The sequence below is a fragment of the Zingiber officinale genome, chromosome 3B (assembly GCF_018446385.1).
Source record: "Zingiber officinale cultivar Zhangliang chromosome 3B, Zo_v1.1, whole genome shotgun sequence".
Lineage (NCBI taxonomy): Eukaryota > Viridiplantae > Streptophyta > Magnoliopsida > Zingiberales > Zingiberaceae > Zingiber > Zingiber officinale.
The window spans coordinates 109,478,267-109,494,713 of NC_055991.1; the positions used below are offsets into that span (position 1 = coordinate 109,478,267).

Genomic DNA, 16,447 nt, shown 5'->3' on the forward strand with positions numbered 1-16,447 from the left:
TCGTTTTGCAGGTGCTAGACGACAAAGAAGGTACATCTGGAGTACGAAGAAGATTCCTTAAAAAGTCATTCACCATAAGTACACAACTTACGTCATCTCATGACAAACTCTAACAAACCGGGGTTCACTTCATGACTACGGAGGTTATATGAAGTGGTATAAAAAGGGGAATCCTCTCCGTTGGCTAGGTAAGTTGACATCATTGCGCACATTCATAACCCTAATTTTTCAACTACTGTTCATCTTCTTCCTCTTTCTTCCACACCAAGAGAGATTACTGACTTGAGCGTCGGAGGGCCTAGCCAGGGATTCCCACCCCGGTCTTAGGTCACTGACGGTAGTGTTGGTTGGTCTCTTGTGCGCAGGGAGCCTTGGGAGTTCCGAAGTTGGTGTTCTTCGATTGGATCTCCTCATCACCCTTGGTGTTTTGCCTCGAGAGGATATTTGGGGGCTTCATCTCCTTGGATCCGTTTTGAGTTTCTCGGATCGGCATTCTCTAGGCATTATTCTTCGGCAACGGTGGGTTTCTTTCTACCGGATCTCTGTCTTGTCCAGCTTCTCAGACAGGATCATATATTAATATTAAAGTTGGAGTAGCAAATTTCTCACTAAGAGACATTCCAAAAAAATAGAAAATAAAAAAAATAATTTAAGTCATTGTAGGGATATTTGGAGGTTGTAGAAAACCGAAAGACTTATTCATAATATAATTTTCAGAAGTGACCTTTCTCTATTGAATTTGGAAGAGGAGTCTAGAAAAAAGAATCTTTTATATTTTTCTAATTTTTATTATACTTTTGTTCTTGTATGTTAGGATTCTCCCTATGGAAGTAGGAATAGATTGGGCATATTAAATTAGTTTTATATATTCCTATGTTTGTTTTTGTGCCACCAAAGAATATGAAGATTTCACCCCTTAGATTTATGATCGAGGTTATTCCATATTTTGGAGTCAACAATTTTGGAACTATAAATGTGTAGTTTGAGTTGATGATCATTCTATCAAATGGTGAGCTCTATACACACTTTGATCCAAATAAGTGCTATATATTAATGCCAGGGTTACGAGCGATGCATCCAGAGATTCATAGTGGGTGGGGCAATCTATATATTTGTGAACTTCGGTGAGTATCAAAGGGTTCATTGTTACAAATTTGATGGAAGGCCAATCCTTATGGTGATTGAGGTCGTCAAATTTATAGATGTCGTAGAATCTATGGGGGCAGTTTATTTAGCAAAAAGAAGGATAGATCAAACGATATAAGAGAGTGGTTAGAGATGCCAAAGGCAAAAGAAATCACTACCATCATAAAATGCTTTGTTAATAAAGTAGTTTATGTGAGACCAGATCATAGAGTGTTACATAGATATTCAGATATATGGCAAACAATATAATTTAACTAAATTCACTTTAGGATGTAATTGTACTTTTTTAAATCCAGTATTCAGTTCTTACATTCCAACTAATTTTAAAGGTGACTTATTTGACCCTATAGAAATTTTCTATCAACTACTAAGGTAAATTAAAAAGTATAGATCGGTCTTGACAAATGACCCAACGTCACAAGTTTTTTAAACTTCCCAAGTATGATATGACATAGGTGAGATTTGAATCTTTATTGCCTAGGGAGCCTGCTCTATCTCTTGGCATCACACCATAGCCTCTAGAGACAATTGTACATTAGTGGGAAAAGGTGAAGCTGTCACCTTAGCGGCCCCTCCAAGATAGTCTCACATATTTTACAACAACAACAATCAATCCTTATCCTACTAGGTGGGGTCGGCTATGTGGATCCTTTTAACCTATTAAGCTATATCTTCTATTATATCATCATCTATATTTAAATAAATTTTATCTTATTTTATTATTGCTAGCCAAGTCTTTTTTGGTTGTCCTCTTCCTCATTTGATATGCGTATTTATCATACTTTCACATCGCCTAACTAGAGTATTTATTGGTCATCCAAGTATATGCCCATACCATCTTAAACGTGTCTTTTAGAGTTTTTTCTCAATAAATACAACTTTGACTTTCTCTCTAATGCTCTCATTTCTTATTCTGTCCATCCTCGTATGTCCACACATCAATCTTAATATTCTCATCTCTGCAACTATCATCTTATTGATGTGCGTAGATCTTATAATTTTTTATACATGTTTCGACGCACAATCAAGTATTTTATTCATGATGGATTTATGCATTCTTACACTCCTTATCATGTTTACAACATAATTACTCTTCTATTTCGGAGATCCGCTCTTTGTGTGCATTTGTGTTGGCAGGGATAACTTTTAGAGCAAAAAAATGGTGATCGTCGACGTACTGGGGAGCAAAGTAGAAGGCTAACAGACACTAGGCTTATGACCCTACACGGCTGTGCAACACATCTAGAGGAGAAGGAGAACACGGTCGTGTGACCCTACACAGTCGTACAACACATCCAGAGAAGGAGAACACAGTCGTGTGACCCTACACGACCGTGTGAAGCATCCAGAGCTAGAGAAGAACATGACCGTGTGGATCTCACACGGCCGTGTCACTTAACCTACAACCAAGAAGGAATTGGTCGTGCGATCCCGCATGGCCGTGGCACGGGCCGTGTTGCGCCCATGCCCTACCCTATAAAAGGGGTTCTAAACTTCTTCTAGGGGGAGGAGGCGACCGTTCGAAGAAAGATCACCTTGGTGCCATTCCACACCATCCTGGACCTCCTTCGACGATCCGAGGGTATCTTCATAATCACATCAATTTTGGAAGCAAAGGGTTGGATCCAAGGATCACTCGATACCATTGGATAAGCGTTTCTCTTTCTTCCTTCTCTTAATTTGGAATTGAATGTTGTATATCATGATATCTTTCGGTTCTCCTCTTTCGTCTATGGAGTAGATTCATTGTTTTAGGATTAGGGAGTAGTTGTGGTTAAGGGTACGATGTAACAACTCATGTTTATGCCTTTTAACTATTATGTGATATTGACTTGCTCTTGTATCTATTCTATTTGACATGCATGAGAATTGCTTGCGTTTGATTGCCATGTAGATTGAATATTTATGTAGGGATTGTGAATCTCTTAGGGAGAGTACTTTAGATCGTATACCCGAGGGTCCCTAGTGACAGGGGTAACCCGTTCACGGACATCTAGAATATTCTCTTGAAAGGAGAAGCAACTCCATAAGGAAGTAGGAAACCGAACTGAACTTATATCTTTATCTTTATTGTTATTAACTAGTCATGTATTCTTGTGATCTATATCCGAGGTGCCCTCGTAACAAGGGTTAACTATTTCCGGATTTCACAGGAATCATCTCTATTCAATACTTAGAAATAATGACTTTAACTTCCTATAAGGGCACGTTAATTAAAGATAGGAAAATGGTAGATCGTGACATATTAGTACACACCATAACAAAACCGAACTCCTAGAATATTTCCCAAACCGAGATAAACAACTTTACCTCTAACTCTTTCATCTTCCTTCTAGGTTTAATCTTTCCTTTTCAATAGATAACTTTAGACCATTGATAGTTTAGCTGATTCTACATGAGCGATTGCTAGTGCTTATAATCAGTCCTTGTGGGTTCAATATCTTTTGTATTACTGATGATGTAACCGTGCATTTGCGGTACGTAACCAGTTTTTGGCGCCATTGCCGGGGTCTGCGCTTATAACATTAGCGATAATCATATTGAGTTAGACTAAATCTTATTTTCTTTATTTTTCTCTGCATTTTACTTTTTGTTTCTTTTTCATTTCTGTAATTTTATTTATGCATTTTACTACCTATTTTGAAGGGAAAAAACCCTTCATTTTCTTATTGCACATAGAATATTCAATACCTTGTTCTTGAATGCGAAGAGCTAATCTTTCCAGAGAACTTTTGTCATTCGACCGAGAGATCGATAGAACTTTCCTGAAAAGAAGAAACTTGCAAAGACTCTAAGCAGAACAAGAAGCAGCTGAGATGGCCGACAAACCTTTGAAAGACTACGCAACACCCTATGCATGCGGGCTTCGATCTAGCATAACCAGAACACCAATTGAAGCTAACAACTTTGAGACAAAGCATGCAACAATCCACATGGTTCAGTAAAGTTAATTTGGAGGAGGACCACATGATGACCTGAACCAACACTTGAAACACTTTTATGAGATTTGTAGCACGATGAAGGTGAATGGAGTTCCACTAGAAATAGTGAGACTACTTCTTTTTAGATTTTCTCTGAGGGACAGAGCCAAGCAGTGACTTAATTCCTTGCTAATGAACAGTATTTCATCCTGGGAACAGTGTGAGCAGCTATTTCTGGATAAATTTTATCCACCAAGCAAAACAGCTTACATGAGGAACTTAATAGAGAGTTTCAGACAGACAGACTCAGAGTCGTTATTTGAAGCATGAGACAAATTCAAGAGTATGTTCCGATAGTGTCCCCAATCATGGGCTTTAGAAGTGGTTGGTGCTACATACATTTTATAATGACATCAACTATTATATGAAGGTGTCCCTCGATTCCGTAGTAGGAGGGGCGTTAATGAACAAAAGCTTAGATGAAACCGAAGACATAATAGAAAATGTAGCCCAGAACCATCATCAGTGGGCATCTGAAAGATCTGGAGGCCCATTCCCTGGAAATCTAATCAAGGCATTAGAAAAATTTGATGTAGATGCAGTCACAGTCATGTCTACAAAGTTAGATGCTCTAACCAAAAAGTTTGAGACCATGGGGAACAACACAACCAATGCAATTGTATGTGTGTACGAGACCTGCGGAAGTTTGGACCATGCTCAAAAAACTTGCCCCCTAGGGACATTGTCTACACAAATAAATCAACTTGAGCAATGCGATGCAATAGTCAATTACAACCAAAGGCAGAACAATCCGTACTCCAAGACATACAACCCTGTGTGTAGGAATCATCCGAATTTTTCTTACTGGGGTAATCAAGACCAAGAAACATCTAAGGGGCAAAGCCAACCTACCAACCTGGGCATCAAACCTATCAACAACAATAGCCTTCACAAGGCTATAATTGTCTAGGATAGAAAAGGATGCTTGAGGAAGTTCTCGCTAAACAAAAGGAAATTAAAAATGATCTCAAGCAATTGAATTAAAGAATGGAGAATTCTGAGAAGCACCAAAAGATACAAGATAGTCAAATTGCTCAGATAGTCTAGTCCCCTTTTCAAGAGCACCAGGAGCATTGCTAGGAAAGCCTTATATAAACTCAGTAGAGCATTGCAACCTCATTGAGCTAAGCAGCGGACGGACTTTATGAGATCACTACAAGAAAAACTCTCATAGACATCGGTGGAACAACATCGGTTTTAAGCAAAAACCGATGTCTTTGAGTATTTTACATCGTTTTTTCCAAAAATCGGTGTCTATAAGCGCAGATTTTCGCTCATAGACATAGGTTTTTTAAGCTGATGTATATGAGCGCCTTTTTTTTGTTAATAGATACCGATTTTAACAGCGATTTTTAAAACCCGGTGTTAATAGACATCGGTTTTTTAAGCTGATGTATATGAGCGCCTTTTTTTTTTGTTAATAGATACTGATTTTAACAGCGGTTTTTAAAACCCGGTGTCTATGATAAAATAAAATAATTTAATTTTCCCATCAATACTTAGCCGAAATTTGCAACACTTCAATCTTTCCTCCAAACCTAAACCTATATCGCGCCGTCCACCATCTCTCTCAGCCTCATCTCCCTCTTCCCCTTCCTAGATCGACGCCCCTTCCTCTCTCGATTAGGATCAACACACGATGCCCTTGCTTCTCCATCCAACCACACCGCATCTCTTCCATCTCCTCCTTTGGGTAAGAAGAGGCTGCCTGTGTGGCTTGGAGTCATCGCCGAGTCGCTAGAAGTCGCCCTCCTCCACTCTTTCTCGATCCCATATCTGGTAACCTCGATTCCTCATCTCCTTTTTCCGATTTGATCCCTCCTTGTCGATCCTCGTGTGGCCAGGACTGATCAGAGCTCCTTGCTCGCTGATTTTGCTACTCGCGGTAGGATTCGGCGCTGCCTCCGGGTGTGTTATCGACTAATCGATCGACATGGTGAGGGGGAAGACGCAGATGAGGAGGATAGAGAACCTGGCCAGTCGGCAGGTGACCTTTTTCGAGCACCGGAGAGGCCTTCTGAAGAAGGCCTTTGAGCTCTCCGTGCTGGATTAAAAGGGGTGTTGTGTCCTGGGAACCCTAAAGATACTCCCGCTATGGGTTTAGGGCTGCTGCACTTATGGTCGCGTCGTCGACGACGATGGACGACCCCTGCTGGAATCCGACGATGGCGAGGAGCTGATTCATGTTGAGCCTGGCGTCGCCGTCACCCTCGGTTCCCGGCCCATGGAGTCTCCTGGAACTCTCTACGTCACCTCAAGGTATCAGTGCCACGCTCACTCAGTTTCTTGCTTCTTGTCTTCTCTCAGATGTGAGTGGATCCTGCAGGAGGGTGATTTGGCTGAGCGACGCCGACAAAGGGAAAGGGTATGCGGTGGATTTCTTGTCGTTGTCCCTCCACGCTGTGTCGAGGGACCCGTAGACCTACCCCTTTCCTTGCATCTATACTCAGGTTTAGCGCCACCGAAACAGCCACCACGGTTCTTCCTTTTCTACAATCATCCAAATTAAAGCAAAGAATCCTTTACCTCTCCCTCTCGGCACAGCTCGCATCTTGAAACTCCCTCTTCCTGATGGCGGTGGTCGCTGCTCCCTCTTCCGATCTCCGACGAAGGGGATGTCTGCTCCTCCGCATTACGCAGCAGCGAGAACCGCCTGAAAGACATGCCTTCCGTGCCATGTAAGTCATTTTTTTTTGTTCCCATCTTATTCCTCTCTGGAAACAAGCACGCGATCCAGATCCCCTTTCTTGCATCATAGAAACGTAGGAAAGTTGCTTCTGGTTTTGTCGACTGATTTCTTTCTTAAAACAAGCAAAGCGATGTGGGTTCTCCTCTTTTTCCTCATTATAAATTGTTCTTTTTTTGCCGATGAACTTTTCGCCCTTTTGGTGATACTCGTAGTTGGAAATTGTAGGAAGGATGAGCGTGCAATGTCTTCTGGCGCCATGAATAAGGCAGGCATTTCTGGCGATCTTAGTTCCATTCCTAAATTTCCTCAGATTGAGGTGTCTTCTAGTGATCAACCCTCGTCCAGTCGATCAATTCGACGCTTCGAGCCAACTAGTCAATTGGAGGACAAACTAGAATGCGTGCACAGGAAGGTCTTCGTCCGTTTTACTGCTCGCGAGGCTCTTCTTGACGAAGAATTTTGGGTGAGCTTAAACTTATGTTGCTGGATACAAGTTCCATTTAGCTGATGATTGATGCTTCTATTTGTTGTTTGTTTTCTGACAATTAGTTTTGTCCTATCTTGAACATTAGAAAGCTTTCTGTGTTTTTTTGGAGAATTCATTGTGGTGCTCGATAATGCGCTATTTTCCCTCACTGATTGGTAGACTTGAACTTTTGTGAATTTTCTAAGCATGAATTAAGGGGCTACCGGTAAGCTCTTTCTTGGATATCTACATGTTGGTGCTTGAGGTTACCTATTTGAGTTGGTGATTACTAGCTGAGAATGGTTCTTTATAGTAATAATGTCCTAAAGGATTTGAATTATTTGAGGGGCAAATTTGAGTTACACCATTGAGGATAGTCAGATTGGTTGATGGCTCCTGTGCTGTTTTTTACTTTATTGCTTATGTACTGTTTGCTAGATTCTTCATCAGATCGAGATAGGCGACGAAGATGAAGAGTCTGAAAGCTCAGATTCAGAAAGTAATGATGATTTGGAATTGTCAAAAGTCACTGAAATGAGACTTCTTCCTTCAGGTGCTGGAAAGTGTATCCTTGCTATCATGCATGCCTCATATTGTTAGTGCATTTTAACATTGTAATGGGTGTTTTGAAACTTCACAGGTTCTTTCTTGTTTTTATAGATGACACACCAATATCAATTGAAGACGTTCGTAGAGAGGTCAAAATCCTCAAAGCCTTGTCCAACCATAATAATCTTGTCAAATTTTATGATGCATGTGAGGATGCACTTAACGTCTACATAGTCATGGAGTATGTCTTACTTAACTCTAGTTAGCTTAACAATGAGTAATAGCGTTTCTACATCTGATATTTGTTCCATGTCACAAGATAGAGTTGATATATCCAAAACTTTTTGCATGCAGTATCCTACTAATATGCCTCTTTGCTTTCCACTTTGTATCCTGCACTAAGGAAATATGATAATACTTTTCCATACAAATTTTAAAATGAACACTTCTAAGATGATGGGCAGCAATTTTTTTTAAAAAAAATTATGTAGTACTTATGTCAATTTGGAACTCAACAATATGCTTTTCTCTTTTCCAGATTATGTGAAGGTGGAGAATTATTAGAAAGAATTTTATCCATGTAAAAAAGTGATTTTATTGGCCATAATTTATATCTATTTGATTATTTGAATTTGAAAATTAATAACTTTTGATTGCTTTTTTTCCCTTGTGTTCTCAAGAGGTGGAAGGTACTCAGAGGAGGATGCAAAAGCTATAGTTATTCAAATACTGAGTGTAATCGCCTTTTGTCATCTTCAAGGTGTTGTGCATCGTGATTTAAAGCCAGAGGTTTGTATCATAGAGAACTTTGATTCAATTTATGTAGACATGATATTACTTTAGATCTCTTATTTTACAGGAGCAACTTAGGGTATTCTGCTGTTCATTTCTTTTTCAACATATATTTTTCAGCGCTGTTAATATTTCTTCCTTGTATTTAACAACAGAATTTTCTTTTCACCACCAGAGATGAAAATGCTCAGATGAAGTTGATTGATTTTGGCCTTTCCGATTTTGTTAAACCAGGTTAGCATTGTTTAGTGGCATGGTCTAGTTGATTGCTTTTTTGGTGATGTTAAACATGAAAATGTTATCCTATTTTGTTATGGGTTCCTTTTGTTGTTTTCTCTAGTACCATTTGTTGTGAGTTTCCTTTGCCACTGAAGTTTTTTAATGTGTCATTCAACCTATCATATTCTGCATTATATTTTAGGTACTTTACAGATTTTTGCTGTAATGGAATAGAGTCCTCTTTTTTCAGCTTTTATTTTTTATGAAAGCATCATGTAAGAATTGTTGCATTAGCATAAATCTATCAAAGTACAGCAGCAAATGATGAGAAGTAATAATAATCTTGAGTAGGATATAAGTAATATTAGATTGGAAAGAGAAAAGTGGGAAGGGTTACAAACTAATAATTGTCAACATCGCGTGGCACTCATATTTAACTTGGCTACTTGGAAGACATTTTTGAGTTTGATCACCTCAAGATGCCAATTGAAATTGTTTCATATTTTTCTAGCAGGTCTTTTCAATTATTCTTTAGTTGGCTTTGGTTTTGTAGAATTTTATACAGTAGTTACTTGTTTGTTCACATCATTCTTGAATCATATGTCAAATTGTTTTGTGACAACTTATAACATCCACTTTTACTAAGAAACTATTTCGACCTGATAATTGCTCTCAATTATCCATACATTGATAACCCAAATATCCTCAGTTGATATGGGTTAGTGCATGAGATGGAATTTCCACAACAAACTTAAGCAATGCTAATGTAGAATGGGGAAGGATTAAATACCAGGTTTAACATGAAAACAAGATAGAAGTATTTAACAATATTAGAAGGCAAAATTTCAACTCAATGAATAATGCAGGCAAGTGTTAGATCTATGTGTCTTGAACGTTAAGGGATCTACAATGTATGGTGCCTTTAAACTAACAATTAAAGGTTCAAAAATTTATATAGCAATAGATGACTTAGAAGGCAAACCCAATATGGATATCTTAGAGCTACTACTCTACAAACCCGGTAAATGTGTGCTTAAATTTCAAATCTTGTAGACTTGGTATTCTTGATAAATCATTATCATGATTAAGCTGTGTTGGTCTTTACTACTTGAGGCTTTCTCCAACCTAATAATTTTAAAAAAATAAAAATCATTTAAAATTTGATTGCTCATTTGCTGAACCTATTCTTATTATATCTTAAGGCAGTAGTACAACAAATATACAAACAGCGGTTCCCAGGCAAACAATTTTGCACCCATCATATTTAATTCATCAAAACCTCGAAGTCTGTCTTACAGCAACATGCAGAACTTATACAATGGTTGTATACTCTATCTTACTTGTTTAATATTTTTTTATTGCATCGCACTTTTCAGGTGCTATCCAAAGCCCTAACAGAGGATCAGTTGTTTTATCTAAGATCACAGTTTAAGCTAGTAGCACCAAACGGAGAAGGTCACATATCGTTCGACAACTTTCGAATGGTCAGTCTAGTCGAATTTGTTTGCCAATATCCAAAATGTGATTGTTCAGTTGCATACTTTCCTCTATCATTTACTTCTATGTCTATCCTTGTGCAGACCCTATTGCAAAATGCAACCGAGTCAATGAAGGAGAGTAAGGTTATTGATATCTTAAATGTGGCGAGGCATCCATTCCTGCTGCCATTTTTTTTGCAGTTGCTAAGTTTCTTTTGTATGCCTCCACCATTACCATTACTACAGAATTTATATGCTACAGTTTTGACCTATTTGAGTACTCATATAAGCTTAAAGTAATTTTTTTATGACAAGAAAACACTTCTTCACCTTCTCATATCAAAAACTATTAATGAATTGAATTTGAAAGATTAAAATTGTTGTTTATGTAGTTAGATTAAAATTTTTGGTTTGGATTATATTAAGTCCCCAGGAATGATAGATCTATCACTATATGATGTGGTTGAGATAATTGATGAATGTTTTGTTGGGTTCTTCGAGCCACGAAAACCACTTTTTGGCGTCGCGGAAACCCCGAAGGACCCAAAGCCGTAGATCCGTGCAAAGATTCGTATACAAAATTCGAAAAACTATTTCTTGTACGAGTTCAAAAACTGATCTACTACTTAGATCTACGAGGAAAAAGTGTTTACCCTTGATGCGCGCCCTACGCGAATCCCGCTCTTCCAAGGTGTTGCCGGATCTCAAGACCGTCAAACGCCGGTCCTCTAGAAGTATCCACACGGACAACTTAGGTGGAGAAAACCTCACACAAAGGTGTGCTAGCACCTTGGTAAGGTTCGGCCAAGTAAGGAGGAGAGGGAGAGGGAGAGCTTGAGAGGAAGGAGGAAGAAGATGCAACACTTGAATGAAAAATCAAATTCTCATTCACACCCAAAGTGGCCGGCCACTCTCCATGGTAAAACCACCAAATTAATTACATTAATTGCAATTAATATGAAACCATTAAGAGTTGTAACCCCCATGAGGTGGCACTCTAGGATGATGTGGATCAACACTATTGGTCCACATATTGCCACCTCACTAAATAACATGGCAACATGTGTAACCTCCTCATTTAATGTGGGCCGGCCACATTAAATGCTATGGAGGCTTGTAACCTCCAGGAGGTGGCACACATTGATGATGTGGAGCAATCCTATTGGTCCACATCTTGCCAACTCACTAGTGATGTGGCAAAAAGTCAAGTCAAACATGACTTTTTCTCTTCCTCTCAAATCAAGTCAAACTTGATCAAATCTCTCTCATGGTTGATCTAATCCAACCATATGATTCAAGCCAACTTAATATAATGAATCTAATTCATTAAATTAAGTTGATTTAAACATGAATCAACTTGAGTCCAACTCAATTAGCCCAATTTGGATTACTCTTAATCCAATATGATTCATCAAATGAATCTAATCCTCTTGGTTCATCATATGAACCAAATCTCCATCTAATTGTCCTAAGTGTGTGACCCTATAGGTTCTTGTAACGTTGGCAATGCCCTAAACCCATTTAGGAGCATAAGTAATGAGCGGTATCTAGCAACACATCATTACTACCCAAGTTACAAGAATGTTGAGATCCAACATCACCTTGTGACTACTAATTGTGACTCCTCACAAAATATGTGACAAATGTCCTTCTATCCTAGACATCTAGATTGATCAATTTGAGGCATAGACCGTGTCATCCTCTAATCAATCTAAATCTTGAACTCCAAGTAGACGCACTCGATCAAATGAGCTCAACATCTAATGTTGACTCATTTGGGCATGGCCATGCACTTAGTGGTCTCACTCTATCAAGAATAGCGATGTCGCTCCCGTCATATGGGAGGGATAGATCCCATCTACATCACTCACATCCCTCTGCATAATTCGTTACATACCCAGTAATCGCCTTTATAGTCCACCCAGTTACGGGTGACGTTTGACGAAACTAAAGTACATAACTCCTTATGTAGGGATCCATGGTGACTTCAGGTCTAAGGACTAATAGTCATACTAATAGCCACATGAGAAAGTATATGACACTCATATAACGATCCATGATACTTTCTCATGGAGGGTCATTCAGTATACATTCTCCAATGCATACCCATGTGTCAACTTGATATCTCCATATCCATGACTTGTGAGATCAAGTCATCGAGCTGACCTACATGCTAGTCTTATTGCATTAACATTGTCCCTGAATGTTAATACTCGACTAGGAATGATTTAGAGTAGTGTTCCCTATATCATCTCACTATCGATTCAACTAATCGATTGATATAGGTATGAACCTTCTACTCAAGGACGCTATTATACTTAGTCTATTTGACACTAATACAATTAAGTATAATAACCAAACAAATACCTTTATTAATATACAAGAATATGATATACATGAGTCCATACAATCATCAAATGATTGGCTCTAGGGCTCTAACTAACATGTTTCTCTTTTTAAGAATTCCAATTAGTCATCTTGTTACCTAGTGCTCTTATTGCTTTTTTCAACTATGATTTTTTTGTCTTAGTTTACTAATATATTATTTATGTGTTTTTACAGTTTACAAATCTCAAGTACTCCAGAGTTGAAATTGATGAAGTGCGGTTCAAGTGGGCTGATTGCATGCTAGATTACATTTGAGTAGGAAAGGTATTTGATTTTTGAAAATTTTGGATGATGCATGCATTTACATGGAATGTAAATTGCGTATATTGTCCCATGTCAATTTTTTCTGATGGTAATATTCTAGGACTTCTGCAGCATGTATAATTCTTCTATTTTTGTTCTTTGCTGTAGTTAAGTAGACCAAATGATAATTTTGTTTGATAGATTAGAAAAGTGGATGTTTTAACTCAGAAAACTAGGCATTTGAAGGTGAAAAGTGGTGAGATTAGGGAAATGAAAGGCGCAAGAAGAATGGAGCAGTATATCAAGTTGAATAGATTCTGATTCTCATAATTTAATGTAGCCTCACTTGATTTTTGACTCACGATGTTCTACCTTGATGTGTACAATATCTATTAGCTTTTGATGTAAAAAGAATGTTTGTGTATTTTATGGATACTGTTGTAAGAAGATTATTTATGTAATTTGTGAATATTTGTGTATTTTATGGATACTGTTGAATGAAGAATATTTATGTAATTTGTGAATATTTGTGTATTTTTTTTTTGTTACTGTCGGTTTTTCATTGTTTTCGAAATCAAATTTGTGCTGTTAAAAAATACAGATATTACATCGGTTTTTCACCGCTACAAAACCGGTGTTATTAACTAATATTACATCGGTCGTATACCGCTGCCAAAACTGGTGTTATTAACATATAATATTACATCGATTTTACACCGTTGATGAAACGATGTCGTTAAGTGATACTACACCGGTTAATAACCGATTTGAACACCGGTGTCGTTAAGTGATACTACACCGGTTTTAACCCGATGTCTAAAATGGTAGACCTTTTACATCGACTTCATAGACATCAGTCGAAAATATAATAGACACTGGTGGAAAACCGATGTCTATGAGGGTTTTTGTTGTAGTGGATCCTCAAATGACTGCTCAGATGGGAATCAACTCAAAGGAAGAGCCCTCTCATTTCACACTGAACTTGGTCCAGACCAAAAACAAAGAAGAGATCACCAAGAAGGGTAAAGGGACTCTTCCGCTTCCACCACAAAGTCAAAGAATTCCTTTCCCCCAAAGGCTAATAATGACCCAAAAGGACGAGGAGTTTCACAGGTTCCTAAAAAGGTTAAGGAGATTTGCATTGAGGTACCTCTTATAAACACCCTTCACTAAATGCCAAAGTTCGCTAAATTTTTTAAGGGAATTCTGTCCAACAGAAGATAGAAGGGCGATTTTGAAACCATAGCATTGACAGGGAAATGCAGCGCACTGCTCATGGTAGTCATTCCCCCCAAACTCTAGGATCCAGGAAGTTTTTCTATACTTTGTAAATTATGATTAAAATATATAGATAAGGCTTTTTGTAATATGGGGGCGAGTGTCAGCCTTATTCCATATTCTATTTGTAACAAGCTAGGCCTTAGGAACATTAAACTGACTACTATGACACTGCAGTTAGCTGACCATTCATGCAGATACCTTATGGGGATAGTAGAAGACGTGCTAGTGGAGGTGGGTGAATGCATCATACCTAGAGACTTTGTTGTTTTAAACATGGAGGAGGATCCCCAAATCCCAATCATCCTTGAAAGACCATTCCTTGCGACTGCTGGAACCATCATTGATGTGAAGAACCACAAGTTATCCATGGAGATTGGTAAGGAAAGACTAGAATTCGATTTATCTGATTCTCGTAATAGTGTCTCTTCTTTTTAGGAAAATATTAGCAAGTTGGATGTTCACAAAATTGAGGAATGTCATTTCCATGGGAGGCCACCTGATGCAATGCAGGATTCGACAAGATTGGAGAGATCGTCCCCGACTAATTACGACAAGTACATATGTCCTGCACGAGCAAGAATGAAGGAGCAAACTGAAGTATTAACCCTAGGAGGGGAACCACTATGTTTCCATGGGTTTAGTCCACATTAACCGAGACGGGGTCGAGCTAAAGATCTAAAACAGGCACTTCTTAGGAGGCAACCCAAGGGTTTCTGTTTAATTAGTTTTCGGATTGTTATCTTGTTTTCTTAGTTAAGTTCATTTGAAAGATTTGTTTCTAATTCTTTGTTTTCAGGATGTGCATAGCTTCCATGAGCTGACCATGATTATTTCATGGGCGTGAAGGCATCGGAGGAGTCAAAGAGGAGAAAATCCAACAGCCACTACGCAAGTTAAGAGGTCGGCCGTGTGACCCTACATGGCCGTGTGATGCTGGTAGAAATGGAAATGCCATAGGTCGTGTGAACTAACACGGTCATGTGGTTTTGGCAGAGCAGAGAATGGAGTCGGCCGTGTTAATTAACACAGTCGTGCGAGACCACTCGAGAGGAAGAAGACACGGGCCGTGTTGATTGACACGACCGTGTGATCGAGGCCGAGAAGAAAAAAAAGAGGTCGTGCCAAATGGCACGGCCATGTGGCGATACCCTCAACCGAGTCGTGCCCTAAAGACATGGCCGTGCCACACTCTTGTGCACCGCCAAACACCTCCACCTACCCAAATTTCCATAACCTTTTGTTCCAAATCCTTTTTTCCCTCATCCCACTTCATCAACCTCAAATACCTAGATCTAAGCTTCATCTCTTTCAAGATCTAGATCTAGGATTCAATCAAAAATCCCAAATTCAAGAAAAGAAGAAACCATCTCCCTACTTTCCTTCTTCTTCCTCCTCCTATTTCTTCAAGACCCACCTCCACCCATAAACACTTCCTCCAACTCACCTTGAAAATCATGTCTCACCTCTTGTAAAGGCTCCGACGAGGGAGTGGCGGATCTAGCAGAGGAGATGCACTGGGAGGAGATAAGGGCAAAGGAAAGACTACTTCATCAAAGGGCAAAGGCAAAAGGGTGGCGCACGACAAAGGTAACGACAATGAGTTTCATATTATTTTTAGAAATTAAGATTAAAAAGCTAGATATGATTTACTTGTCGTTAGAAAAATTATGTGTACTAGATATATGGATCCAATTACTATGGAGATGTTAGGTATTAGGGACGATATAGATTGGATGATTAGTTCTTTTGATTGAAATGACATTATATACACACGCCTTCTGACCTATCCTCGCCTAGTACTTGCATTTTTAAGCTCAATTGATGTCAAATTTTCTTCTGAGGATGATTACATTGGAAACATAAATTTTAGATTGATGAATAGGGAATTCCAACGGACATTTAGTAATTTTAACATTTGTTTTGGTTTACCTATTGGTGGTGCCCATATATTTGATCCATCTATTAACTGGAATGAGTTTTGGACTTCAATCACTGGATCAAGGAACTCTTATGATCCCTCTAGAGCTAAGGCATTCCGAATGCAAAACCCTGTCTTTAAATACCTTCATCGTGTCATGAGTAAAACAATCTTTGGTAGAGGTGATAGTGATGAGGTAGTTAGAAAGGTGGAACTTTATTCTCTTTGGGCTATGCTTAATAAAGTTGATTTTGATTCTGGGTTTCACTTTTTACAAAACCTTTGGAGAGCAGGAAG

The 16,447-nt window shown here is 38.7% G+C and overlaps 1 long non-coding RNA gene across 1 annotated transcript; it reads left to right on the forward strand.

Moving 5' to 3' along the window:
* Positions 1-8,458: 8,458 nt before the first annotated feature.
* On the forward strand, positions 8,459-12,935 carry LOC121968505. The gene is made up of 3 exons (XR_006108184.1): positions 8,459-8,620; positions 8,779-8,857; positions 12,883-12,935. It is a non-coding gene; the product is annotated as an uncharacterized LOC121968505 (long non-coding RNA).
* The last annotated feature ends 3,512 nt before the right edge of the window (positions 12,936-16,447 follow it).